At 43.3% G+C, this 26202-nt stretch overlaps 1 protein-coding gene across 1 annotated transcript in view; it reads right to left on the bottom strand.

The window, feature by feature from the left end:
• Positions 1-364: 364 nt before the first annotated feature.
• The window catches only part of SKAP2 (src kinase associated phosphoprotein 2), a 182291-nt gene continuing 156453 nt past the window's right edge, over positions 365-26202 (bottom strand). The window contains exon 14 of the transcript XR_008332932.1: positions 365-407. The gene's annotated coding sequence lies outside the window, so the exon portion shown is untranslated. The remainder of the gene's footprint in view (positions 408-26202) is intronic.

The following is a 26202-nucleotide window of genomic DNA, read 5'->3' on the forward strand; positions in this document are numbered from 1 at the left end:
ATCTGTCATCTATCATCTATCTATCTATCTATCTATCTATCTATCTATCTATCTATCATCTATCTATCTATCATCTATCTATCTATCTATCTATCTATCTATCTATCTATCTATCTATCTCTATCTCTATCTATCATCTATCTATCATCTATCTATCTATCTATCTATCTATCATCTATCTATCTATATCATCTATCTATCTATCTATCTATCTATCATCTATCTATCATCTATCGATCTATCATCTATCTATCTATCTATCTATCTATCTATCTATCTATCTATCTATCATCTATCTATCTATCTATCTATCATCTATCTATCTATCTCTATCTATCTATCATCTATCTCTATCTATCTATCTATCTATCTATCTATCTATCTATCTATCATCTATCTATCACCTACTATCATCCATCCATCCATGCATCCATCCCATCCATCTATCTATCTGCACATGGATGGGAACTTAGAAGCTGATTATCTTGCCCAGTGCAAAGTGGTTCTTTAAAAATGAGATTCAGAGGCAATACAAAACACAAGTGAGTGAGAAGATTTAAGATTTTATTCTAAACAGCAAGCAATATATACATACCAAGCAAGCACCTCAATCTGCCACTTGGAAGCCCTCAAGAAGTGGCGAAGTGACTCACCCAGGTAGCCTCAGGCACAAAATCATCTGATTTATAGCTAGCTAGCTAGCCTGTTAGCTTGTGTGGCTTGCCTGACTGGCTACGCGCTACTAGCCACATGCAGATTCTTCATTAGCCACCTCTCCCAATGCCCCACTTTCTTCAAACAATGTTCAACATCAAAAGCAATGTTCAACATCACCCAGCAATATCACTTCCTTCCAACAGATTCAGACTAGGACTTTAAAGGCTGTTCTCAGCCAACAGAGAGCTTAACAACAGATAGGGAAAATGAAGGAACAAGGGGCAGGAAGAGGGCAACTGAGTTAGATCACCAACTCCTCAAAATACAAATATCCTCCGGATAGATTGCCCATACACTGATTTTTATCCTTACACATCTAGCTCAGTATTATCTACAATGACTGGCAGCATCTCTCCAGGGTTTCCAACAGGTGACATTTCCAGCCCTTCCTGCAGATGCTGAAGACTGAACCTGGGACCTTCTGTATGCAAGGCAGATGTTGTCCACCAAGCTATGGCCCTTCCCCAAGTGCATGACTGCGAATGTGTGATAGAATGGACTTCCTGTTCACCGTGTGTGAAATCAACACAGACTGAACTGAAAATAGATACATCCATTTCTGTGCTTCCAAATTTAGAGATTAGCACCAAAATATCCATTGCTATTACAGCTAGTATTGGGTAGACATCCTCAACGAACTCAGTATGAAATTGGTCTCCGCAAACCAAACTGCTCCCACCGTGAAACCAAGCCTGGAAATAGCCATATTTATTCCAGGCACAATTCTTACCGTCATACTTGATGTATCAAGGAGTCTGAACACACCTGACCACAAGCTCCTTAACTTCTGGTGTTGGTAAGGAAACCTGTAGGCCTGAGCCCTGGATCTTGCAGTCAGCCCCCAGATGTTCTGGAGAGGGAAGTGCAGGTTCATGGCTCCAACCCTGTCCCCCTTGTTCAGTTGGGTGTAGCAAGGAGAGCATGATGACACTGCCTTAGAGAAAATTTCTATGTGTTTGAAGGTATGTTTGTCTGGTTGTGCATATGCTTTTCTCTCTGAGTTCCCAGTTCTTTCTCCTGGTCTTCTAGTCTTGAGAAATGAATTTGCTTGCTACACCCTCTGTGAAATTTAAATAGATCCTTGTAATGATTTCTAAATTTTCATAACACATGGAAATTTATCCTATGGCCCTGTGCTGTGGATCTTCTAAGTATATTTCAAGTAATCCCTCCAGCCCCCAACTGGTCCAGTGATTGTGAATTCATGCAGCCGGCCAAATCACCCCTTCTCATATACTTTTCCTGGCCTGGTAGCTGTGGAACCAGGGCCGGCCCACCCATTAGGTGGACTGAGACAGCTGCCTCAGGCAGCAGAATTCTGTGAGTGCCCTGCTTGCCCCTGCTACTGCCATTGGAGAAGAGAAGTAGCAGTGGCTTTCCATGAGGTCTTATGAGATCTTGCAAGAGTTCTGTGAGTTCTTGCAGGGTTTCACCAGAAGCCGCCACACAACCCCAGCAAGCAAGGCTTCAGCAGGCCTCAGGGGTGGCCCCTTCTCATATCGCTGCCTGAGACAAAACAGGATTGGCCGCAGCTGTGTTGAGCACGTATGGAAAATGAACATTCCAAGGATAATATTTTAAACATGGGGATTACTAACTTTTGTGATATCACTAATTAGATCTATAGCAATAACAACAATGGTTTAATGAAATGAAGGGTGCCTGTCTTTCACAACCTAGAGTTTACTTGGTTTTAAATGGATGTAATTGAAGTCCTTAATATTAAAATTAAACCCCACTTAAGTGAATAGGATTGATTTTGATTTCAAGGACTTCAGTTTAATTGGGGGTGTGGTGTGGTTGATCAGGCTGTAAGTCTGAATTTACGGCCACAGTTGCCATTACCTTTTTGGGCCTTTATCATCGAAGGCCAAGGCATTTTGGCCCTGGATGCACAGACATGAATCTATGTAGCCAAACCACAAAGACTGAAAAGGTCAGGATTCTTTACCATTAAAAGTATAATCCTGAGCACAAAAAACAGGGGAATACGTGCTATGCTATGGCAGTGCTGTTACTCCTTGGAACTGACATGGAGCATGTTTCTTTCCGTTCCCCCCTGGTTGCATTTGTCACTGGGAAAATTCAATCCCCTGCCATGTCATTGTTAAAATAATCTCAGAATTCTGGGCACCAGTCAGATTATGACAGTCGCACAGAACAAACACCGCATTCATCTTGGACAGGTTTTGCTTTAGAGGAATGTCTTTATTTGCAGTTGATGCGTTCTGCTCGACTGCTGACACATTGACGACCAATTGTTCTTTGCTCGTGTGCAGCTTGAGCCTGCATGCATTATGAATACCGACAAGCAAGGCAATTTACTTACACACCAGGGTTGCTTTCTGACTCGGGGAACAAATGTGCCTGTGAGGTGCTGTGCACAACAAAAAGTTGTGTTGATCCTCATAAAAGTGTCAAAAATAATAATCCAGTGCTCTCTACATTTGCAGTGGAGCTGTAGTAGTGTCAACCGCCCATTAAATCCTATTTACACATAAATTATACAGATGGTGTACAATGGATTTTTGCCTTTGACTGAATCTGATGTGTAACAGAAAACCATGCATTTATTCCCAAGGCTTGGGGGGTGTTGGGCAGGAAAAACAAACAAACAATTCACATTTTCATCACTTCATTTCTTGTCCGTGGCCTTATTCTGTGAGACAGCCTCCGGTCCATTCACAGTCTACAGACCACGAACTGTTTCTTGATTTTCCCGGACACCAAGCAAGGCCACATGGTCCAACCCAAGTACAGCATCTCTACACTTCTCCACGAGAAATTCAAGTTCAGGAACCGATGGTGATCCAGAAAGGATTCCATATTTTCCTCCTGTGAGTTCCTGAATCCATTTTTGCTTCTAGAACCCTGGGACCTCTTTGCCCTTATGCTTTGATTGTCACCAAAAGTCTCTTTTGTGTGTGTAACACATATAAAGGACTAATTTATATTAGTGGTGGTGGTGGGGAGTAGACCCATGGACCTTCAGATGTTGCTGGACTACAACTCTCATCATCCTTGACCATTGGTTATACTGGCTAGGACTGATGGAATCCAACAATATCTAAAGGTCCACAGGTTACTCATCACTGCTTTCAAGAGTTTAGGGCCCCCTGTTCTGATTAGACATTACTGATTCACACTATATACAGTTATTGGTTCTATCCATTTTGATCACATATAGAAATGATGTGTTGGTGTAGTGGGCTTACACTGGCTAGCCCTGCCCCACTACACAAGGCAGGACCAGCATTAACAGTTGGCATGGTTGTGCACCTGCTGATGGCCCAAGGGCTCAGACAGGTCCATCGACATCCTGTTAGAATTCCTAATAATCCTAGGGATTATTGTCGTTCACATGACGGTATATGTTTTGACTCCACAGAGTGGGAAGTGTCAGAGACAAGATGTTTGCGTTACTGTGTTCCGTGAAGTGGGACTATTGTCCTTTGTTTTCTCTCTCTTTGCTGTCTGATGCTAGAGAGAGAGGGAGCCATGTTGCAGTGCTCCATGTGTGTTTATATGTAAATAAAGTAGATTAGCCAAAATGCTGAGTTGCTGCGAAGACTCTGTGGATCCCTAAGTATGCTGATGTCTGTTGGCATCGGTCGCTGTGATGTTCGGGCAGAAGAAAGCTTTTGAAGCTCCCGAACGAACAACCAGGAGGGAGAGAACATTTGCCAGTCGGGCACGTGTCTCTGCCAGGGTCCTGCTCGAGTGTAGGCTGAGCTCCTGACACATCCATGGTGCCCTCTCTAGAACTCTGGGCAGCTTCCAACAAATTAAACACATTAAGTGCAGTAAAATATCAAACATTAAAAACTTCCCTATACAGGGCTGCCTTGAGATCTTTTCTAAAAGTCAGATAGTTGTTTATTTCCTTGACATCTGATGGGAGGACGTTCCACAGTGCGGGCGCCACTACCAAGAAGGCCCTCTGCCTGGTTTCGTCTGCTTGGTGCTGGGATTCAGTGCCAGTGTGGCCAGCTGCCATTTTAGATTGCCCCAAATGCAGTGCTTGACATGGGGAATTTCATTTTGAGAAACAAGGCGGCTGCCAGCTGCCATGAATTATCCAAGCACCACCTCAGCTCCCATTCCAAGCAGCACTTTCACCTGCCCACTGGATAGGCATATTCAGGGGGACAGAGGGAAGTGACTGTTAGTGGTGGCTGATGGCACCACAACAGCATTAGCACCAGAGTAATGGGGCCAATGGGGCCAATGCCAGTCAGGATCTCAGATTGTTGCTGGCCAGGAGCCCTTTGGAGACACCATATCAAAAGTCCACTGAAATCTGATGCCAGCCTTGCCACATGGCATCCAAAGCAGGAGCCGCTCAAGTGGTCCCATTTTCCACCCTGCAACCACTAATTTGCACTTTCCAAAGCAAAATGAGAACTGAAACACAGCCATTGTGCAAGATTCACACTCTCCTGAATTTTGGAAAGGAGTTCTCTAGTCAAGTAATGTGTATACAAGAGGGCAAAATTGGCATGCTGGTAAAAATAACATACAAACATGGATTTCCCAGTAGTGATGTATGGAAGTGAGAGCTGGACCGTAAAGAAGACTGATCGCTGAAGAATTGATGCTTTTGAATTATGGTGCTGGAGGAGACTCTTGAGAGTCCCATGGACTGCAAGAAGATCAAACCGATCCATTCTTAAGGAAATCAGCCCTGAGTGCTCACTGGAAGGACAGATCCTGAAGCTGAGACTCCAATACTTTGGCCACCTCATGAGAAGAGAAGACTCCCTGGAAAAGACCCTGATGATGGGAAAGATGGAGGGCACAAGGAGAAGGGGACGACAGAGGATGAGATGGTTGGACAGTGTTCTCGAAGCTACCAGCATGAGTCTGACCAAACTGCGGGAGGCAGTGGAAGACAGGAGTGCCTGGCGTGCTCTGGTCCATGGGGTCACGAAGAGTCGGACACAACTAAATGACTAAACAACAACAACCTGGATTATATTAGCGGAATTTGCTTTGCAGAATTGTGTGCATTAGGCGAAATTGCAGACAGGCATGCATATATTAGGAAAAACGCTGGTGCAGTTTAATGAATGGCTTTTAAAAAAATAAGAGGTTGATATAGAAATGTAGAGGGGGGAAAAGAGGGAAACAGAGAGACTTTACATACTTGCCCATCCCTAGTGAGGATGCACCACTGTGACCTTGCCTTTGCTCAGCACAAATGAAAGACGACAATCATTTTGAAGGTCCCATTAACAAGAACCCAAAAGCCTACCCATGAAAGGCTGGTAGGGAAACGTAAGAAGGGGAAAATGTGATTCTGCCTCCTGCTTTAGTCAAAGCTTGTTTTCTAAAATGGTTTCTATTGATTTAAATGGCACTAGTAATGGAGAAGAGGGTTATTTATTAATGTTAGTAAGGAGAGCAGGACTAACCTTTGGAGTTGCAGCAAAGGTTCCAAAATGATGTGAGAAATTTTGCTAAATGTAACCGCCTGTCCGTTGCCACGCTTCAGAAACTTATCTTTCGCTTGTTGACATTTTAACATACACTTGTTGTCAGGGCTGTCATTTTTCACTTCGCTAAATAACATCTCTTGAAAGGACAGAGGGAGATAATATTTTGTTCAGTGGCAGCTTATGACACTGGTAAATACAAAACCAGATACGACTGTGTGTTTGGTTGGATGGCGCTTCCAGCTTGCTTCCCGACCTTCGGCTGAAATGAAAATAGCTTACATGAAAACTGTAGGTGAAACATGAAGTCCTTTTTGATGACAAAAAAGATAAAAAGATAAACTGTCTTTGCCAAGCCTTCTCGCATTTCCATGCTCAACATCCATGAGTCAGTTTGGGATTTATGGATCTGAGGGCTAACTCAAAGCCATGTTAAGCATGTATTGGTGTTTGCTATCAATTATGTAGCTTCCTTGTCCCCTCTCTGCTCCTATTCCTCCTCCTTTTCTTTTCTTCATCCTAACTTGTCCAGCATGGAGGGAGTAGTAGAGCATCTGATTTAAATGCAGAAGGTCCGAAATTCAATCCCTGGCATCTCCAGGCAGGCCTGTCTGAAACCCTGGAGAGCCACAACCGCTCAATGTGGACAATACTGAGCTGGATAGACCACTGATCTGGCTCTGTATAAGGTGTAGTTCTCTCTTCCTAGGACCAAACAAGCTTTTCTTGTTATCTGACGCTGCTGTTTCCTTTTCTCCAAAGCCCAACAAAACCACTTGAATGAATGAATGAAACTTTATTTGCATCAGCCATTGGCCATAGCAATAAAACAACAATACGATATACAAAAAAATAGAAATAAAAAGTCAATTATATAAAATACATTTTAGGGTTTTGAACAAAACCACTTTTTAAAAAGTGCTATTTGCTGTTAGGAAAGTAATGCTGAAATGCTTTGAAAAGTGTGCAATGAAAGACAGCTAATAGTAAGACATAAAAACAAATCAGGATGAATGCAGGATGAATGTTTGTTGTCAAATAAGCTCCCTATGAAGAAATCAGAACAAATTTTCAATGAAGACTACACTTAGGATGAATTCACATGTGGTGAATTTTGCATTAGTTTTCCTGATTATAAAGCTAGAGCTTCTGTCCTCTTTTCTAATGTTCCTTTCACAATGTAGAACTCATTGCACTATGGAACTGTGGCTTTTTGACCCGGTACCCCCATGTCATGGTAAATTTCATTCGCACCAGTGTGCGTGAACTACAACACAACTGTGAACAACGTTGCTACTCCTCCACCCTTTCTACTCATACATGTTCCTGTTCCTTCATGATTCACCCATGAAGATGGCAGGGGAGAACTTGATGCCAATATACCACCCCAAATTTCATCACTTCACACTTCTAATCTTCTGGGTTAATGGGGTTGCAAACTTATCTTTCCCCCCCAAGCAATTAACATGGAAATAAGTGCTAAACTTCCACTGGATTCTGCCAGACTTCCAGAAGTGGCTTTTACATTGTGTGAAAGCTCAAATATAATGCAGAAATTAATAGTGAGGGAAATGAAATAAACTCCCGTGTGAATGCAGCCATAGTCTAATCATTGCATAAACTTTGTGCAAACAAATCATGGTGAACGCTCAATAAACAGGCCATCTGGTGAAGCCCTAGTATTCTGGCAGCTACTTATACTCCAGTATGCATGTATAGAACAGGTTTAAAGCCATAGGCCACCACCACCTACCAAAGCAGGAAATTATAACAGAACTAGGTTTTGTATACTGGCTAGTGCATGTTTTTGTCCCAACTATCCATGTGTTGAAATCATTATCATCTTATATCTTATTTATTTTCAACGCATTACCCACTTACCACTTTCTCACTATGTCTCATCTGATCTTTTCCCATTACTCCTAGAATTATTGTTGTTGTTGTTGTAAAAAAGGGGAAGAACCCCTGGATGGTTAAGTCCAGTCAAAGGCGACTATGGGATTGCAGTTCTCATCTCACTTACAGGCTGAGGGAAGCGGCGTTTATCCACAGACAGCTTTCCGGGTAATATGGCCAGCATGACTAAACTACTTCTGGTGCAACGGGACACTGTGACAGAAACCAGAGTGCACGGAAATGCCATTTACCTTCCCGCCCCAGCAGTACCTATTTATCTACTTCCACTGGCGTCCTTTCAAACTGCTAGGTTGGCAGGAGCTGGGACAGAGCAACAGGAACTCACCCCGTTGCGGGGATTCGAACCGCCGACCTTCTAATCGGCAAGCCCAAGAGGCTCTGTGGCTTAGACAACAGCGCCACCCACATCCCTTATTATTATTAACCACCCATCTGACAGGGTTGCCCCAGCCGCTCTGGGCAGCTCCCAACAAAATATTAAAAACACAATAAAACAGCAACCATTAAAAACTTCCCTGAACAAGGCTGCCTTCAGATATCTTCTAAAAGTCAAATAGCGAAATAGAGCCCATCCGGACATTTTTCTTCCTGCACTGTCATTCCTGGTGGTGTGACATTTCAACCCACGAAACTTAACTCTGTGCAGGCTTGTGTGATGGGGAAATGACACTAGTGCCTTGGGCCCACAATTGCCTAATGAGGGACAAAATTCTTCATTTGTTGCTTCTGGGATCATTTCTCTTCATTGTGTTCTCTGCAATTAGAGTATTTATACGCCATGCCGCTTAACACAGCAGGGATCAGGGGCTCCCAAAACACTCTCCAGAGTCCTGGCATAGAAGTAATTAATTACAGATCAAACTGTGCCCTTGGCAAACAGAATGGTGCAGGAAAATGCAAATATTTTATGGAAAGAGAATTGCCAAAGTGTTTACCTGGACTGACTTGTGTAGAGTCCTTGCCTGCCAGCCCCTGCCCACTAAAGCCTCCCTTGTCCAGTTTTGGTACACAACTCCCTTTGACACCCCCATTGCAGAAGGTTCTTCTAGGATAGGAATAGTTCCAAGATTTTTGTCTTTATCCCCAAAGGACACTGAGGACAATATATAGCTTGCGTGAATATTTAGTTTATTTACAGTGGGTGTAATGGATGTTATCAGTAGTAAACATTATGTGCTTGTGCGTTAAACCGTTTATCGTGAATCTATGAAACGAAAGCAATGACAAATATTGCGCAGTACACTGGAGAAATAACTATGAATTACAGGGCTGCGTGAGGAAATTATAGTCTTTAAGTGTGCTGCAGAAAAATGGGATCCCTCCCTATTGTGTGAGCTCTACAGCAGAATCCATATGAATAGTTATTTATCTTCTTAATTCTGGCAGTAAGAACTCTGAGTCTGGCTGGACTTTACACATCAACTAAGCAGGAGTCAACTTCAGGTCTGGTGCTTTTCGACGTCAAACTATGCACATTCTGGGAGTTCCTGCTTTAGACTCCCAACTCTGAGATTCAGGAGTCTCCCTCCCCAAGCACAGTATCAATAAACAGGGGCAGAGGAAGGGGTGTGTGGTGGGTGCGGTCGTCCCAGGTGTCACCACTGAGGAGGGTGACAAAATGCCAGGCAGCACTCTCTGTGGGGCTTGCAGCGTGCCCAAGCCACGCATCTCTCCTGGGAGAGATGTGGTGGCTTGGGCAAGCACAGGCTCCGTGCTGCCCAAACTGTCCGCCCGCTGCCTCTTCCCGCCAGCTGTAGGGCAGCTAAGTAGGAAGAAGCAGGCAAACTCCAGAGGCCCCACGGTGCATCCTGCCCCTATGGGCAGCTCGCCCTGCCCCTGGGCTCACTACCCCAGGCACCCGAGAGGCTTTCTCCACAGCTCAATTCAGAATGGGGCCCCTCTGCTTTCCTATCCTGATACAACTCTATTTTTTCCTATCTAATATCTTGCTGTTTTCCAAGGTCCATGGGCTTTGCAAGAAGTGAGACTGTTAAAAAAACGTTGCCCACAAGGCTCTTAAGAGCTCTGGATTGTACTTTGTTAAAGCAATATTGCTGATCCTTCCAAGGCTGCAGGTTTGATCTCCGTGTCGGACAGCTGCACATTCCTGCATTGCAGGGGGTTGGACTAGATTATCGTCAAGATCCCTTCCAACTCTACGATTCTTCTTTTTTTACTCTTTTCCTTCTGCTATACCAGTTATGTCATGATCAATAGCATACTTTATTACCTTAGAACAAAAATATTCTCTATCTGGCGCTGCCGTTGAATCAAAATAAATGATGGGAAATGGAGCAATTCTAAGGGGGAGGAAAATGACACACCCAAATGCTTGTGCTGGAATGAGATCTTAAAATGTAGGTGCTTCCCTGTCTGAGTGCATAATCTGGGATGATTTGGGATGCTAAAAAGTCTATGCAGCCCAGGCAAATGTCCAACTGAAATAACATGAAGCATCTAATAATTTTTGCAGCTTTAACTCTCGGTGCAGAAGGGAGTGAGCTGCTGTTTTTTGCTTACAATGCTAGCAAATGACTTCATCTCTCCGAGCTGACTTTAAAAGATTAGCGCTCCTAGATTATTTATTAACTCTTAGGGAATGTATTTCCAGGAATGGAAACAACATATTGCATCAATGTCTAGTTCCTAAGCTGAACTGGTTTAATTAATACAAGGAGAGTACACAGCCACTTGAAAACTCAAGTCCACATATTACTGCTGCTGCGTTTTAGTGTTTCCTTCTTAGAACAAACCCTTCCAACCTCAAGTGATAATAACTGTGAACATAACACTGGATTCTATTTTTGATAGGCTGTAAACAGCAAGTCAAGCTGAAATAAAGTTGTTTAGTAGAACTAGAAAGATTTGTAATAACAGCACCGGCAGGTTTAACCTAAACATTTTCTTTTATTTTCTTTTTGCCTAGAAAGCAACAACAAAGTCTGATGAGAGTCCATAACAGAGGTTGCAGAAAAATTAGAATTGTTTTTCTTAAGCAAATGCACTGCTGGCAAATCTGTCCTAGCAAACTCTTCCTGGCTTTCCGAGTACTTTTGAGCAATATGCACACACAATGAAAATTCCAGGAAAAGTGTGTTGTAGCGGTGCATGCTTCTCACATAAATTATAATTGTGTGTCACTGGGCAGTTCTAAATTTTCCTTTTTTAAAAAAAAACCCTGGTTTGAAAACAAGCCTGTATTATAAAACATTGTTTGATTCTAACTATAATTTAACAGGCTATAATTTAAACAAACCAAACTTCCATCCACATTTGGATGCAACAAGTCTGATTAGTTTAAAAGCTCCTGATTTCATGACTCTGTCAGAGGAGAGGGTTGTGAGGTTTGCTACTGGTGGCGGCGCAACTGTGCATAATGCTAAACCGAAGTTTAGTGGTCCATCCAAAAGAGACCACAGTGTAGACCCCAAAACATAGGTGTCATTTATGTGGGTCCACGGGGACCCATAAATTTGCAAAGAAGGGGCCAGGTCCCACCAAAATTCTATGTAGAGGCGCACACGCCACAGTGATGTACAGTGCCAGATTTACGTATAAGCTAAACAAGCTATAGCTTAGGGCCCCGCTCTCTTGGGGGGGCCCAAAAAATTAAAGGGAAAAAACCTGGATGTACATTTCCAAAATATAAGATAAAAAACAAATACAATAAAACCTACATACAGCAACAGTGTTTTGTGTTGTGTAGGCTCCTATGATGTAAGTAATGGGCCCCGCCTGCTAGCCTGCTCCCTAAAATATCCCTGGTTTGCCCATTTTTAAATATCGGGTGCTGACATTCTGCATAGACTGGTTGCAAATGTTATGAGCAAATGGCATTAGATACCCATTAGGTTCATAAATTACCATATAGCATATATTCAACCCAAAAAAGCGGTAATTTGTTGTTGACAAAGGACAGCTGGACATATAAAGGGCCCCATTACCTTTAGTAGCTTAGGGCCTCATCAAACCTAAATCCAGCCCTGGTGATGTTGCATGGCCGGTACCCGGGGATGGGGGCAAAACCAAGAGGACAAGAACTTTAAAAAAGAATCGGAAAAAATTATAATTTATTTAGGAGACTATTGTAAGCAGATGAAAACATTAGCAGGATTTTAATCTCACTTGTAAGGTAACAAGGACTATGGATAAATTCAGACGGATAAAAAATGTGAATAACGGATTGTAAATAGTAGCCCTGGAGAGGATGGGGAAGTCTTGAGATGCAGAGCTCTTTATATGGACTTTTAATTGATTTAGTTATAAGTTTATTTTGAAACCAAATAAAAATTATTGAAAAAACGAAACCAAACCTTGTCCCCTCCCCTGTGTTCTGCTGCTTAAAGTTGTCCCCTACCCCACTCCAGCCAGGCTCATGTCTGAGGAAAACAGCTCCAGGCAGCAGACAGAGCATGGTGAGTTATGGCAGGTGGGAGGATCCAGTTAACTCCTGTCCCCCACTCGTTCCACTGGGTGCTTAAACTGAAGCCTCCAGAGCAGTCCTGCTTTCCAGTCAAACTGGTGCGTACTTGTTTAACATGCATGCATTTGAATTGGCCAGGATCAATATAGAGGGAGCTCCCTCTATTCCTTTGACTGAGGTCACAAGCACACAGTTATAGATTGGAGAGCTTCTGTATGCCTTTCCTGTCTTTCGGGGTCACACTTGTACCCCGAAAAGAACCAATGTACACTTCACCACTTGTGTGGGTTATTTTCCAAAATGCGTTCCGTTGTCCCCCAGCAGCAGAACAAGTAATTCCTGTGAACATGCAAACTCTCCTAAAGAGTGGAGCAAGGTTTTCAAGGCGGCTTGAAATTTAGTGAGAAGTGCCATCGTGGGGCTTGGACTAGATTACCCTTGAGATCCTTTTAAAGCCGATGATTCTATGAAAACAAAAATCAAGGAGGAACTGTTGCTAATGTAAGCTCCACTGTACATTGCTAGATAATTTGCTTTGACAGTATGTTGTCTCAGTGGGGGAGGGGGGAGGGGGCTTCCTATAGAAGCTAACTGTAACCTTGAAAATCTAATTAGGATTCATGCTATCATGCATGGAGCTTGGAAAGGAATAATTTTGAGGAGACTGAAAATAAAGCAACCAATTCTGACCTTTTCAAGAATTCCAAAATATGAACCCTCCTTTTAGAGCTATGGCTAACATAAGGAAGTGGGGCAGGGAGAGGGGAGGGTCATGCAAAGGCAGAGTGCCTATAGATTGATGGATGTGTGTATATATATATATATATATATATATATATATATATATGAATGAATGAGAGAGGATTTCTGGATGCCAAGAACTAAGTGTGGAGCACGTACGCTTTGGTGAGTGCACCCTAGTGCAGAATTAAATCACAATCACAAAACATACAGCAAAGTAAAGTGTGGAAATATAGGTTGTAAAACCTTTAAAATGTGCCCCTCTGAGTGAGCTCCAAAATGTCACATTAAAAAGTTTCTTTCCAAAGTTTCCTTCTTCCACCAGCATAAGAAAAATACCACACATTTGGGAAGTTAAAAAATGGTTTACTTACAAATTCGTCAAAGGTCAGGTTCATGTGTGTTTCCATACGTCAGTGAGAAAAGTAAAATTTAGCTTAGTTACAAAGTTCCTAAATCATTGGTATAGGAACTCAAGAGAGGCTTGTAAAACACATGTGGCTGAGCTGGAGCAACCAGCTCAAACCACATGCTGAAGTTCACAGGTAGACCGGGGGAGAACCAAGTCTTGATGACCTTGTTCCTCCCAAGGCGAGGGGAAATGGCATAGCTAAGCCCAGCAGGACAGCTTTTCCTATGGTATTAACCCCTAAATGCATTAATTAGACTTAAGCATTTTGGTTATATGAGAATCTATAAATCTCTAGTTATCCCACAATATCTAGATGCCCTAAGACTTTGCTTTATAAAAAGATAATCTCAGTGTCAAAGGCCGTTATCAACAGGAGTGGAAGAGCTGGATGGGGAGAAGACAAGTGGCAAGAATGGCAATGGTAAAGTGGTTGGTTCTTGATGGTTGCCTTCAAAGTTTCATGGTTTTTTTGGTGTGTGTTTTTAAAGGTTGGAAAACCTACAGATGTGTGCAACTGTTGTTTGGTTCCCCTCACTGTCTGTCAGCCAAGGCCTAACAGCTCATTATCCATTGGCTTTGGGAGTCATGCAAGCTCCTTACCCCACTACAGTCCGTGTAAAGGTACAACAAAACCGCCAGCCACACCACACATCTAAATTCTCTTCTTTCCAAACAATTCCAAGTGAACGCCTGGGCGAAAAGACTTCTTCTGGCTGCTAAGACAATAACAGATTAAATAGGATGAGCCAAATGGCTATACTTCTTGTAAAGTTCTCCCCAGAGATGAATGTACCACGTTGCTATGGAAGCTGCGGTGGTGTCTGCTGCGTAACTAAGGCTGACAGACTGCCTGCATGTGGGTGGCTGTCTTCTTTCCAGCTGTGACCAGCTGAATTATATCACCTGTCCCACTTGATATATTAGGATATGCCCAAACTCAAGATGCATGTTGCTGCAATAGGGAAATTAATGTCCACCACTGGAGGCAATTAATAATGATTAGGAGCAAAACAGCAGGGTTAAATCTGTGCATTTAACAAAGTGTTCATACAGGTTTTTTGGTACTATATTTCAGCCTGGGAGTTCTTCAAAATTCCTGGGATTGTTGTGTTCAGGGGTTGGTCAAGGTTTCAAGACAATCATATTAATTATTGGGTATATTTAGCTCAAATGTCACAGTTGCTTCAGTGAGACAAATTTATCCAGTACTTAGCATCAGGCTTAGCATGCACACCTAGAAATCCATGCAGGAAAACAGAGTGTTTATTGCTCTAAGTCAGGGATAGCCAGAATAATAGCCAGCATGGCCAATGGCCAGGGATTAATAATAATAATAATAATAATAATAATAATAATGCCACTCTGGGCAGCTTCCAGCAAAATATAAAAAATAATAAAACAGGGCAATGTACCACCAATCAATCCAAGAGAAGTATCATCATCACCATCATCACAATAATTTATTATTTATACCCCGCCCATCTGGCTGGGTTTCTCTAGCCACCCTGGGCAGCTCCCAACAGAATGTTAAAAAAAACGATAAAACATCAGACATTAAAAACTTCCCTAAACAGGGCTGCCTTCAGATGTTTTATAAAAGTCAGATAGTCATTTATTTCTTTGACATCTGATGGGAGGGCGTTCCACAGGGCAGGCGCCACTACCGAGAAGGCCCTCTGTCTGGTTCCCTGTAACCTCACTTCTTGCAGGGAGGGAACTGCCAGAACTGCCTCAGAGCTGGACCTCAGTTTCCGGGCTGAACAATGGGGATGGAGATGCTCCTTCAGGTATACTGGGCCGAGGCCATTTAGGGCTTTAAAGGTCAGCACCAACACTTTGAATTGTGCTCGGAAACGTACTGAGAGCCAGTGAAGATCCTTTCAGACTGGTGTTATATGGTCTCAACGGCCACCCCCAGTCACCAGTTTAGCTGCCGCATTCTGGATTAGTTGTCGTTTCCAGGTCACCTTCAAAGATAGCCCCATGGAGAGCGCATTGCAGTAGTCCAAGCAGGAGATAACCAGAGCATGCACCACTCTGGCGAGACAGTCTGCGGGCAGGTGGGGTCTCAGCCTGCTTACCAGATGGAGCTGGTAGACAGCTGCCCTGGACACAGAATTAACCTGTGCCTCATGGACAGTTGTGAGTCCAAAATGACTCCCAGGCTCCACACCTGGTCCTTCAGGGGCACAGTTACCCCATTCAGGACCAGGAAGTTCCCTGCACTCACCAGCCCCCTGTCCCCCAAGAAAAGTACCGTATTTTTCACCCTATAGGACGCACTGGCCCATAGGGAGCACCTAGTTTTTTGGGGGGGGATAAAGAAATTTTTTTTTATTTCCCCCCCAGGCGAGGGGCTTTGCGGGGGAAGCCCGAGCTGGGGCAGGGGAAGCCCGAGCCCGCAGAACAGGCTGCTATCTGCAAGCCTTGGGAGCCCGGTGGGAAGACGTGCCGGGCTCCCAAGGCTTGCGGAGAGCTGCCCGAAGCCAGGGGTGCGCTCCCCGGGTTTTGGGCTGCAGGCTGCTGTCCACAAGCCTTGGGAGCCCGGCGGGAAGTCACGCTGGGCTCCCAAGGCTTGCGGAGAGCTTCCTAAGCCTGGAGAGCGAGAGGGGTCGGTGCGCACCTCCATTCGCCCCATAGGACGCACACACATTTCCCCTTCATTTTTGGAGGGGGAAAAGTGCGTCCTATAGGGCGAAAAATATGGTGCTTTTGTCTTGTACGGATTCAACTTTAATCTGTTAGTCACCATCCATCCTCTAACCAGCTCCAGAAACTCACACAAGACATTCACCGCCTTCACTGGTTCTGATTTAAAGGAGAGATAGAGCTGGGTATCATCCGCATAGTGGTGGACGCCCAGCCCAAACCCCCTGATGATCTCTCCCAGCGACTTCATATAGATGTTAAAAAGCATGGGGGAGAGGACAGAGCCCTGGGGCACCCCACAAGTGAGAGCCATGAGGTCTGAACACTCAATAAATTCCTCCAAAACAAACCTCTGTAACTGGTGGTTGAACACCCCCTGCTCCCCTATAAATAAGAAAAGGGGGGAACCTGTCCTCCACAAATTTATCATCTTTCCCTCCATCTCTTGCTTTCTGGTGTGTCAATTGTTCTGACAATATTGCCAGCCAAACGTATGAAAACCAGTCCTGCAAGGTTTATCACCTCTCTGTCTCCCAGTGGCATGCTACCTCCATATGTGCTACAGCAAAAAAGAGTGTCACTTGCTCCAAGCCTCAAGTGGCAGTAATAAAGTAACTTGGGATTTTAGTACCATGTGGCTCGTCCAGACGACCTGCTTATTGACCATTCATCCAGATTCACATGCACAAAGTTTATGCAGTGGTTAGACAACGTCCAATTGTTTTTGAGTATTTGTTCTTATTTGTTTACAGGGTGGTTATATGACAATTAGCATTCATTCTTATTTGCTTGCGCGGTGTTTTCACATCTTCCCATCAATAATTTGTTCATCCCACGCTTTTCAGTATGTTTTCCTGTCACTTTCCTAACAGCAAAAAGTCTGTTTGTTTGTTTTTAAGTGGATTTGTTGCACTAGGGCAACATAACACTTTGATCCACTCTAAATGCATAAGACTAAATTCCAGTGTGTGCTTGAATCTCTCTCACAAAACAGTGGCAGACTAGAGGCGCCTGTCATCTGTCTGTCAGTATCAGAAATACCAAAACCTCTCATACATGAGGAGATTCTCCATGGCCTTTGTCCTTTTGACCCAACTGTTAAGTGCCACTATGAATATATTTGGACCTTACAAAGCAGTAAAATAATCTGCCCACTTAACTCTAGCGACACCATAGGAATTGAGCTACTAAGTAGACATTAAAGGTAAAGGGACCCCTGACCATTAGGTCCAGTCATGGACAACTCTGGGGTTGCGGCGCTCATCTCGCTTTATTGTCCGAGGGAGCCGGCGTACAGCTTCCGGGTCATGTGGCCAGCATGACTAAGCCACTTCTGGTGAACCAGAGCAGTGCACCGAAACACCGTTTACCTTCCCGCTGGAGTGGTACCTATTTATCTACTTGCACTTTGACGTGCTTTTGAACTGCTAGGTTGGCAGAAGCAGGGACCGAACAACGGGAGCTCATCCCGTCATGGGGATTCAAACCGCCGACCTTCTGATCGGCAAGTCCTAGGCTTTGTGGTTTAACCCACAGCGCCACCCCCATCCCTAGTAGACATTACCATGCTATAAATTATATGTAGCTAAATTTGCTGAATGTATGTACACCAATAGGACTTGCCATAAGCAAATTGCTTCTCCGTTTCTTCTCTGCACTCATCAGAACGTAACTTGCCTTTGCAGCACCAGGTTCTGAAACGTAAGGCATAGGTCAGATTGTGCACCGTGAGCCCCTTCTGGCATTTCCAGGCCAGTAAGAAAAGTCCAGAAGCAAGGCATGAGGGAGCATGCGTTGATCCAATCTGTGAGGTAGGGAGCGGGAGGATCATGTCAGGCATTGCAGCAGTTCCATAAACACAGACAGATAGGGAAATAGATGAGGAGTTAGAAAAACAGGATACCAAAGCCAGAGACTTATTGGATGCTAACATCAGACAGATGAGATTTAGGGATATAGCTGGAATACTTGATATCAGGCGACAAGCCTCAGAAGCAACAAAAGAAGAAATTGGCAGGCTACATTTATCAGCCTGCATCATTTGCGTGAGTAAGCAAAAGGCCTTAGGTGTGGTCACTACTCACCAATCAGAGTAGAGGTTGCTGGTCTTTTTTTTGTCTTCATAACCCAAAGAGGGATCTATTCCCTTTCCTGGAAAGCTCCATATATGAAACAACTGCTATAGATCTGCATTTTTAAATATCATAACCTGGAAGGCTAGTTATATGGTGTAACCAACAAAGGGTCAAGGGGTTTGTTCTGTTATGCTTCTTTGTACGTTTCTTCCCCCAATAAAAGGTTGTATTATTAAGGAGATTCATCCAACACACAATTTTCCAGGAATGAGTATTTCTGATGTCCAAGGACATTTATGGGCTAATTCCTCTGCATTTTAAGTTTTCTGTCTCATGCATGCTATTGGTTTATACCAGCTTTTTTTTTAATGGCTCTTTCTAGTTAAATTAATTTATGGTATCATCTGATATAATCTTCTCCACCTCTAATTCAGTATTACTTATTTCAGCATCTCCAGTCTTTCTGTTTTTAATGGGATCTGGGTTCTTTGAACCAACAAGAAATCAAATGTTGCTTCTTCTTATCATCTATCCTATCTGTTTCTGCATGTTCCAAGCTTGGTGATACATAGCTCAGTCATTTTTGCTGTGGGAGATGATGCCACCAGACCCAAGTTGCTCAATGAGACTATTGTCAGTTGCCTACCAGACAATACATGTCAATGAAACACTCAATAGTTCAGAACCGATTGAATAAACAGATTTCAGAAGGGCTCTGAGGAATCATACCTTTCACATGTGTGAAGTGTATTTTGAATGAAATGATCCACAAGGTATTTCAAAGTCTGGTCAGTTTCCTTTTGTGAAGGGAACAGCAGGACTTTGAGATCTCAGCTACCATATTGTCCAAGTGTCGGTGATGCTATTCCTCCCTCAAAGGATAAAGATGATGGGACCAAGTGTGAGAACAATGGCTAAGTACCTATCAAGCTTCATTTTTCTAAGTGGATGCTTATCTACAGAAATCTGAACAGAGTATTCTTTGACATATTTAATATTTGTGGAGTTGGAAAGGTATTCATGCTTTTCAGAACACTGCAGCAAATGAAACAAGCAACAATCATGTGCTTTATCAGAAGATCTATTGTAAGTTCAGTCTTGTGCTAGGAATGGGATATGGATGTTGATGGAATGTTTGTTTGATCAAGAAAGGGGCTTCTGTGAATTTTGCCTTAAATACTCCCCTCCCCTCCCCTCCCCAAAATTGCTAACTTTATCCAGCATTATTCCAAAGAAACGATGGCAAAAGTGCTGATGAGAACTCATTCGAGCCATTCTTTACCACAGATGGTGTCAATCAGACCTGCATTTTAACTTCTAGTCTGCAGAGACTCTTTTGTCTTTTCCCAGCCATGCTGAGTGAGGGTAACTGATGAGCTGGGCTGCAGAATATACATCTAATTCAGAACAGACAAAAAACTCTGTCACTTATCATCAACAACAAACCTTAAAAAAAAACCAACTAAAAATAAGGGGAAATACCTTGTTTGTGAGGTGCTGTTTTTCTGATAGTTCCATTCTACCAGTGTATACTGCAGATGATCTTGAAGGCATAGCCAACTATTCCTGATCTTTGGTATAGTCTTGGCATTAATGCTTCCAAACACTGACATTATATTTTGAGGTGTATAAGGAAAGCCGCACACCTCTCCATCTACCAAAACAGCTCTGGTTTGGGTTGCAAAGAAGTTGTTCTCCCTTTGAGAATACTAGAAGCCTTGGTCATCTAATGAAGCTGAATTGTTGGAAGATTCGAGACAGACAAAAGGAGCGTCTTCTTTTTTAAGTTTTTATTTATACTTTCAAGTTTATACATTCCATTAGTTTTAGAATCAATTTAACATTTCAGAGTTTGACTTCCTTCCCCCTTTTTGTGCGGTTCCTTAAATTTATTTTTTAATATCTTCTGCATATCCAAATTCATTTCATTTGTCCAACAGCCTCTGGAAGGCTACAGGCTCCCTATCTCTGACCTAAGGACCCCATGTTGCTCTTTTGCCTTTTGGGGCTATGCGCATGTGTAATCTCAAGGACAGTGTGACCCATGATCTCTATATAATGGGAAGAATTCTAACTGTGTGGGAAGCTCTGCTCATCCATGACTAGTTGCAACAAGTCACCACCACCCAGGACAGGTTCAGACAAAATGTTTTGCGTGGCAAGGTCCCCTTTGTTGGAATAAAGCCACTTGACACCAGTATTTTAGGTTAATGAGCTCAAAAAGGCCACAGCTTTATTGGTTGCAGAATGTGAGTGCTATTGGCTTAGGCATTGGACCCAAACCGACTATATCTGACTCCTGCCCGCCTGCAGGAAGTCTCAAAAGGGTTAACCACCAGTAGGGGGAGCCCTGTTGATGCACATCAACTAGGATCTCCCCCAGGGTCACCTGGGCTTCGGACAGAGACCACGCCCCTCAGATTCCTTTAATGGAATACTCTTGAAATAGGAGGGGTAGGTGATGGCCACTACCTCCCATCACCTCCAGCCGTATACTCCAATGCCTAACTGCCAGGCGAGTCCCCGGCCACGGGCTGCTTAAATGGAGCAAGCCACGCCCCCTGGTTGACCGGATTGGTCGGCTTAAGGGAGACACAGCCGGAGACTCCCTATGACATGGGGGCTAGCCACGCCCCCCGCGCATGGTGTGAGCTTGTGACCAGCCCGCAACTTTGTTTCCCCGGGAAGGGAAATGGCTTTGTTTGGTACATATTGATACATTATTTTATTTTATTTTAATTACGCCTTTCTGGGCTAACACATGCCCTCAAAGCCATTGACCAAATAGTATTTCCAAATCCTCAAGGCAGTTGACAATAATGATGGTGGTGGTGATGATATACCAAATTAGAGCAGTCAAATTGACTGCATTTATGAATATGCTGGATTTGGTGTTCAGTATATTCACACACACCTTCTCATATTTTGACCATTCTCAGACAAATGCTCATTTGAACAACATATGAACCAGGATACAGGCAATAATTTGCACGATCGCAGCAACTCATTTTCAGATGCTTTGATCATGGGAATTGCTGTCAGCTGTATCTGACAGCTCGCAAATTAAATTATTCATGCAAATGCATGAACAGTTGAGACTGTTTGCATATCGAAGGGGAAAAAACCCTTGTGTGAACTGCCACATTCCTTATCTATGAATTGGGGCAATGCAGTAAAGTCCTAATCTAGCAGGTTATGTGGAGAATGAATGAAACATAGATTTTGCAACACCATCTTAAATAGTAAAGCAAACAATTTCAATTAAAGGCAGCCATTCATTTTGCTGATAATTGGCTGTCTGTGGCTTAAACATATCTACCCGAAAAGACAAAGATCTCCTTTCATGAGAGTAATGCATTCTTTGATTGTTCTTGTTCAAGTAAATTGAAGAATGCATATTTTCCCGTTAATAAAATATACATTTTAAGCAACAGTGCATGGTACAAGATTCCCAAAATTAGTCACAAAGCAAAGCTTTGTTCTAAAGGAGAGGGAAAGAGTATTTACCACCAGCTCCACTGCCAGTCCTGGCACAAGTCTATCCGCATTTTAAAAAGTGAGTTATGAAGGGCTGCAAAATTTTTGGCTTGGCTTGACAGCCAATTGCAAATTTGTGGTTTACAAGATCCTGCCCCTCTTCTTCAGTATGGTCTTATGCATATCTGCTCAGAAGAAAGGCACATCATGTTCAACATTTGCCTAGGAGTGAGTTACATCAAACTCAGTAGGATTTATATAGCTGTGCAAAGGCAGGACTGTTAGTTTCCCAGAGGCAAGGCTCAGTTGTTGTTTTAGCAGCAACCATGGGTGGCGCTGTGGGTTAAAACACAGAGCCTAGGGCTTGCCAATCGGAAGGTCGGCGGTTTGAATCCCCTTGACAGGGTGAGCTCCCATTGCTCAGTCCCTGCTCCTGCCAACCTAGTAGTTCAAAAGCACGTCAAAAATGCAAGTAGATAAATAGGTACTGCTCCGGCGGGAAGGTAAACGGCGTTTCCGTGCGCTGCTCTGGTTCGCCAGAAGCAGCTTAGTCATGCTGGCCACATGCCCCAGAAGCTGTACGCCGGCTCCCTCGGCCAATAAAGCGAGATGAGTGCCGCAACCCCAGAGTCATCTGTGACTGGACCTAATGTTCAGGGGTCCCTTTACCTTTACTCTAAGATTGAGCTTTATATAGGAATGGTAGCACTATCTCAGTAACTAGCGCCACCTTCATCGAGAAGCCAGTGCCCCTTAATTTAAAGTGCCCACCTTTTCCTCCAAGGTGGCAAACATGTCTCTCTCCCTCCTCATTTAATCCTCACAACAGCCCTGCGAGGTGTGGGAAAAATTCACTGGAAGCCAAGATGGGAGTTTGGAGCAAGTACTCTTGGGAGAGAGAACTTCAGCAGAGATTGAACATGGCAAAACACGCAGCAAAAAAAAGTGTGGAAATATAGGCTGTAACACCTTAAAGTGTGCCCTTTCCGGTGAATTCCAAAATGTCCTCTTTAAAAAGCTCCTTCCAAAGTTTCCCACTTCACCTAGGATGGAAAAAGACCATATATTTGGTATCTTCTAAAATGGTTTGCTTACAAACTATCCAAAGGTCAGATTCATGTGCTTTTCTAGGCAGCATTCAGAAAAAAGTTGCACAGGCAGTAAACTATAGCTTGATTACTAAATGGTAAAAGTTCCTAAACTATTGGTATAGGTTATTTTCCGGTTCCGTTCTTGTCTAAAACAAGAGAGGTTGGTTAAAGCCATGTGGCTGGAAGTAGCAGCTCAGAACTTCTCACACACCAAAAAATAAATAACATTTTCTAAGAAAGGCAAACATCAAAATAGATTTATATTAAACTCTTCCAAAACATCTGCCTCTGTATCTGAACTGAGAAAATAACTAGACAGGTAGTTTCTATATTTGGGGGGTGTTTTCATTCAGTCTTTCTTTTGTACAAAAAAAAAATACTGCCAGATGTTCATTTGAAAAGCTCATACTGAAATACTGAAAGCCATTCCAAATTTGCAACTGGAGATTGGAAATTGTCATCACTGGGCTCTAAATGTTCTGATGATTTTTCTGAGGCTTTTAAATGTATTTCGTGTCAACGCTGACAGAAATGTTAGACAGCTGTTGGAAAAATCTGTCCCTTTCCTCTGCTGCTGTGGTTTCCTTGTTTTACTGCAAAGGGTCAAAAAAGCTTTTGGATATAGTAATTAGAATTTTTTTTTTCCTTTTGCAAAAGTTTAAGAGTAAGCTTCTCAAAAATTCACTTCAGGTGTTTTGGAAATGTGCGGCCCATTCCTGTGTGGGGAAGCTGTGCACTGACTACAGAAGTAAGCTGATTCAGTTTCCACCATTTGTGATTGAAGGAATCTTCCTCCAGTCCAAGTGAGGAGAAGTCTGCCACCCACCTTCCCTTACCGGGGTTGCATAGCTATGGCTTTCTGGTTCAAGCGAGATCTCATGAGAGCCCTGTAAGATCGCACAGATCCCTCCAGGGAGCGGGGTGGCAAAACAGGAGGTGCCACCCCTGATCTCATGTCAGCATTCAAATACTAACCACGGCTGTCCTGGGACAAATCCTTGGGATTTATAACTTTGGTTTGTTTTTCACAGAAAACTGCCCTTTGCCGGTACTCTTTATGATGCAAAAGTGTTGGTGTGAGTTTCTAGAAGCCAGCTTCTTTTCTTCTTTTTTGAAAAACAAAAACAAAACACATTTCAGCACCAAGGCTGCTTGAAGCCTTACTGTCTAGCTGAAGGCCATCTTCCCTAACTCCAACTGTGTGGGGTCTTTCTGTGATTACCGGTACCTAGTACAGTGGTACCTCGGGTTACTTAATTTGTTCCGGAGGTCCGTACTTAACCTGAAACTGTTCTTAACCTGAAGCACCACTTTAGCTAATGGGGCCTCCTGCTGCTGCCGCAACGCCACCACACAATTTCTGTTCTTATCCTGAAGCAGAGTTCTTAACCCGAGGTACTATTTCTGGGTTAGCGGAGTCTGTAACCTGAAGCGTATGTAACCCGAGGTACCACTGTACTGAGAAGCTGCAACCTGCTTTGAGGCACTCTCGTCTTCATTATTACAGCATATATTTTTGTCTGATCCCAGGCGCTGAGACCTTGCTCACACTGAAAAACAAGTGCCTTACCAAGGAATCTAGAACCTTTGCAACTAGCAGCTGTTGTACATTTGGGTCCTCAGTTCAGATTTGCCAGTGCATCCTCACATTTCTCCGCAAAATCAGAATATATTAGACTGGGCTGCAACGTTGGCTCAGAAATGGCTGAGGATACCCAGTTCTTTGATCTGTATCTAAATGCTTTGCAATGGCTGCTCTTTAGGTTTCTGAAATTGATATCCAGATTACTTTAAATACCCAGGTAACCCCTGTAATGTGCTGGGCAACCATTTTTGGCTTTTATAACATAATTTAAATGTAAACTCACAGTTATGCTGAAACCTTTTCCTACTTTCATGTCACTTCTCTATATATTACAGAGGGGAATGTGTTATAGGCAATAAAATCTAGGTGGGGGAAAATTGTCATCCCATTTCGTCTGTGTCATTAAGCACAGAAACAGTGACACTGTCTATTGCTTTGTAGAGCGGAGGGGGCCAGGATGTGCAAGTTTATCGTTCCTCATCTCCCGTGGTAAACAGATTGCTTATTTTAGTTTCAAAAGTGAAGAGATGGCAGCATTGTGGCTCTGTAAATAAGAGTATGCATCTCAATTTTCTGCAAATGCTTAAGTGGTTTACATCTGTTTCCCCCCCAGTTGTATTTCTCAAACATGAATTTCCATTTTAAAAAGAGTCGTAAAATCATGACTGTTTCTCTGCAGATCTATTAGCAATAAAATAGCCTACAGAGGTTTGCACAGCCATGGAAAATGTACAGTGATAATAGGCTGTCCTGCTGTTACATGTCTTATGCAAACTTTACATCTATCACTGCGGAACCATCTATCCGCAGGGTTGGAGTACAGCAAACAACTTGAATAAGAAAGACCAAAAGAAGGAAAATGATACAGGAAGCTCTATATACACATCATTAATCAGACATGATGAATTCCCAAACTCAAAAATGCATTTACTTAGAGTCATCCAAGGGGGGAAAATGCTGATCACACTCTGAGATGTAAAACTTTATACATAAAATTAATCTCTAGAAAACTGGGGTTGCATCTCGAAAACAGAAAGCTGATTTCCATATTCCTCCCAGTTCGCTGTCATTGTCTCGCACTGCTAAATTATGGGGAGCTGGAACAACCATAAACATCTAAGCCGCCATGTTCTTTGACCACAGGAAAGCAGGAATAGGCACCTGATGCATTTTCAGTGGCCACCAGGAGGAGCTATATTTGTGGCGAGACTGGTTTTGAAGCCAGAGCAAGAGGACAAGAGAATTCAGAAGCTTGAGCTCCTCTTTCTCCAGGTTAGGTGATATACTGGAGGCAGAGTTAGTGACAGCAGGAGACCTTATATCCCTTTGTTGCTGTAGTCTCTCGGGGGGGAAAATGTAATGCGTCTAGCTGAGCTGCTGTAATGGGCTCCTGTGTTGCACACTCAGTTTATTGTTTATTCGTCTATTTCAGTGTTGGGGAACCTCTGGCTGAATCAGGCCTCCTCATGTGGCCCAGAAGGCCATTTTAGCCACTCCATGTCTACCTGCCTCCATGCCCACCTACACCTGTCCTATTTGACATCAGGTATAGGATGGGTAAGGGACGCGGGTGGCGCTGTGGGTTAAACCACAGAGCCTAGGACTCGCTGATCAGAAGGTCGGCGGTTCAAATCCCTGCGACGGGGTAAGCTCCCGTTGCTCGGTCCCTGCTCCTGCCAA

The sequence above is a fragment of the Podarcis raffonei genome, chromosome 12, assembly GCF_027172205.1.
Source record: "Podarcis raffonei isolate rPodRaf1 chromosome 12, rPodRaf1.pri, whole genome shotgun sequence".
Taxonomy (NCBI): domain Eukaryota; kingdom Metazoa; phylum Chordata; class Lepidosauria; order Squamata; family Lacertidae; genus Podarcis; species Podarcis raffonei.